The sequence below is a fragment of the Panthera uncia genome, chromosome X, assembly GCF_023721935.1.
Source record: "Panthera uncia isolate 11264 chromosome X, Puncia_PCG_1.0, whole genome shotgun sequence".
Lineage (NCBI taxonomy): Eukaryota > Metazoa > Chordata > Mammalia > Carnivora > Felidae > Panthera > Panthera uncia.
This window is the reverse complement of record NC_064817.1, coordinates 66,721,744-66,725,595: the sequence shown is the minus strand read 5'-3', so window position 1 is coordinate 66,725,595 and position 3,852 is coordinate 66,721,744. Positions and strand designations below refer to the sequence as shown.

Genomic DNA, 3,852 nt, shown 5'->3' with positions numbered 1-3,852 from the left:
TTTTTTTTTTTTTTTTTCCTTCCCCTCCCCCATGGGTTTCTGTTATGTTTCTCAGGATCCACATAAGAGTGAAACCATATGGTATCTGTCTTTCTCTGTATGGCTTATTTCACTTAGCATCACACTCTCCAGTTCCATCCATGTTGCTACAAAAGGCCATATTTCATTTTTTCTCATTGCCACGTAGTATTCCATTGTGTATATAAACCACAATTTCTTTATCCATTCATCAGTTGATGGACATTTAGGCTCTTTCCATAATTTGGCTATTGTTGAGAGTGCCGCTATAAACATTGGGGTACAGGTGCCCCTATGCATCAGTACTCCTGTATCCCTTGGATAAATTCCTAGCAGTGCTATTGCTGGGTCATAGGGTAGGTCTATTTTTAATTTTCTGAGGAACCTCCACACTGCTTTCCAGAGCGGCTGCACCAATTTGCATTCCCACCAACAGTGCAAGAGGGTTCCTGTTTCTCCACATCCTCTCCAGCATCTATAGTCTCCTGATTTCTTCATTTTGGCCACTCTGACTGGCGTGAGGTGATATCTGAGTGTGGTTTTGATTTGTATTTCCCTGATAAGGAGCGACGTTGAACATCTTTTCATGAGGCACAAAATGCTTTGAAAAGCAAAGGAAATATTATGGAATCACAGGGGAAAAAAGACATTTCTTCTTGAATTAGTACTATTTTCAGTAGTTTGCAAATGCTACTGAAAATAATGCTGCCTTTGCAAATGCAAAGGCCTGAAGTTTAAAAGCAATTACTCAGAAAAAAATAACAATGCAGCTAAGAAAACTTGGAATTTCCTTCCAAAGGCAGGAACCAATACTTTATTCCCTAAGTTAGTGAGGGTGATGAAAGAATATTTAAGTTTCCTGATGTTAAAAATGATAAAAGTTAGGATTAAAGCATGATTCAAGAAAACTTGGAGTTTATTTTTCATTTGAAATTCCTCTGCATTAAAATAATTTTATTCACATAATTGAAATTACTTTATAATAAATTTTCACATATATCATGCTATAAATCTGTATGAATTCAATGTATTGGGAGGGAAATCTTACTGCACTGAATTTTATGGATGGGGAAATAAAACTTTAAAAAGATACTATAATTCTGTAATGATAATATATTATTTTCATCTATGTAGTGTCTAATCCATTATACTTAACACAACAGAATATGCTAAACCAGCTATACATAAAGAAAACACTGCAATAGAGCAAAGCTTCATAGTATCATCTTTAGAAGAGTTTCTGTAATTAAAAGTGGTAAACATCGCCAATCTTTCCTAAAGTGCTCCTTAGCATGATGCTAATAAAGACAGCTGGTAATAAAGAACACTTTGGATCTTTCCTACCTCTTAAATCATTGGATATATTATTATTTTAGTAACTATTAATGCAAACAGTAAGTGATAGAAGCAGGCATAGCCTTTGCTCTCAAATGTAAACTATATATTAAATGTAATAAATTATAATTAATAATAAAATTATTTAAATTAATTGCATTTTACTCTTCCTTTCATTGCATCTATTCCTTTATACAATCCATCCTCTTCGGTCAGCAATGGCTCATTCCAATAGAAGAATGTAAATCATATCTTTTAAGTAGTGTGTTTTACTGTTTATCTAATGTCATTATTTTAGAATATTTGGTTGCTTCTAATATTCACATATAACCACATTAATATGTTAAGTAAAAATAATACATTAATTCCAATATTCATACAAAAAAGATATTAATCAAGGCAAGGAAATTATTCTTGGGATGTGTTTATTAAAACAATGTTAAGAACTTAAAATTACAGATTTAAGGTTCAAGTGTTTAATATTGAAGCATTTTCTGTAAGAGACTGCAAAATAATATGTGAAATCTTGTCAGCTGAGCCTGCAAAAGATGAGAAGTGATGTGCAGAGTTAAACATCTTACCTTCTATCCACACACGAACTTCAGTAGGAGAGGATTTATAAAATATAAACATTTTATATAGATTCAGTAGGATCTTGTTGAAAAAGATTAAATGATTGTGCCATGTCTCAGGATTGATAAATAGAGCAAATCCTCTGGTGGTTAATATTTAAGGCTTAGATAATCCAAGTAGCTAAGAATGAAATAACAGAACTTAATCAGGTTCAGGCATTATCTGTTCATACAAACTACATTATATTAGCATATGCTGTCAGGTGTGGAGTTTGGGATAAAATAATCCACCATCAATTAACTAATTAGTATGTATTGCACACCTCTTTAGTAAAATACAAAAACTCAAATATAAATCCGAATGAAATACTGATACATGATACAATGTGGATGAACATTGAAGACATTATGCTAAGTGAGAGAAGCCAGATACATAAGGTTGCATATTGTCTGATTCCACTTAGTTGAAAAATTCAGTATAGGTAAATACATAGACACGGAAAGATTAGTGGTTGCTAGAAGCCGGAGAGAGATAGGGAAGAGAAACTGTTTAATGTGTACAAGGCTCTTTTTTGGGGTGATGAAAATGTTTTGGAACTAGATAAAAGTGATGGTTGTACAACATAGTGAATATATTAAATACCTCTGAATTGCACACTTTAAAACTGTTAATTTTGTTATGTAAATTTTACCTCAATGAGATAAAATTGAAAAGGCCAAAAAATAAAAACCAAATATAAACCTGATACAACTTCTGTCAAACAAAAATTGTGAATCTATTAAGAAATATAAAAAGCACATGAACGGCATTAAGACAAGTACTATACAGAATAAGTGCTAAGGAGTTTATGTTTAACTGCAAGGAAAAGAGATAGCTTCACGCAGCAGGTGGCATCTGAGTTAAGCCAAACTAGACAGAAAAGAACCTCGAGAGAAAAATAATAATACCTTCCCTGCCTACATCAGGAGTGTCTTGTGAGACCTATGGAAAGAAAAACAAATGGGAAGGAGAACACTTTCTAAAATATAAAACATTCATTATGGAAATGTGAATCATTATTAGTCCTGGTAGTTTTGAAACTCCAATTTGTTGCAGCTTTCAGTTTTCCTTACCTATATTACTCAGCTTTTGAAACCAAGATACAAAGGACATAGTAATGACAATTTTAAAAGTAATATTGTGTAATTGTGATAATTCTGGAAAAATCAATTGTTCTCCCCTTCCATTTTACCATCTTTAAATTTTATGACCTTGTATATAGAAATGCTTTGCAAATGTAAATCATTGATGTTCACATTAAACAAATGGTCTACAATCACAGCTAAGTCCACTTCTGAAAAAAACTTGAATATGGGTAGCACTTTCCCAGACAAAAGAAGTAGGACCATATTAGACGAGTGGGCTGCCATGTTTTATCATCCTCTTCACTCAGCCAATTAACTCAGGCCCTGCCTTTCATAGCACTTCTTGAACTACTACAGCATATTTGTGTTTACTTTTATCTTGCCCCTCAAGAAAATTGGATTTTAATCTGAATATCTTTTAAACTGAAGAAATGACAAGGGGCAGACAAACTTTCTAAAGCAGCACTGTCCAACATAACTTCCTGCAATGTTGGAATATTCTACATCTGCACTATTCAATATAGTAGCTACTGACCACATATGGCATGTAAAATGTGGCTAGTGAGACTTAGGAACACATTTCCTAATTTTATTTAATTTTAATTGATTGAAATTTAAATAGCCACATGTGGTTACCTGGTAGTTTTGAAACTCCAATTTGTTACAGTTCTAGAACTTCCAATCAAGCATTAGGGTTATATACTTGGTGGACAAGCTCAGACTGAAAATGAGAGCTGCTAGGGGAATAGGAAGATCTGAAAGAATCCTGATGCTTACAGTCAGATTATCTGTAGTCTTAAAA

General features: G+C 33.0%; 1 protein-coding gene across 1 annotated transcript in view; it reads right to left on the bottom strand.

Moving 5' to 3' along the window:
• Window positions 1-1,963, bottom strand: part of LOC125931799 (uncharacterized) — a 433,379-nt gene extending 431,416 nt beyond the window's left edge. Inside the window, exon 1 of the mRNA XM_049644019.1 lies at window positions 1,935-1,963. The gene's annotated coding sequence lies outside the window, so the exon portion shown is untranslated. The remainder of the gene's footprint in view (window positions 1-1,934) is intronic.
• Window positions 1,964-3,852: the final 1,889 nt, after the last annotated feature.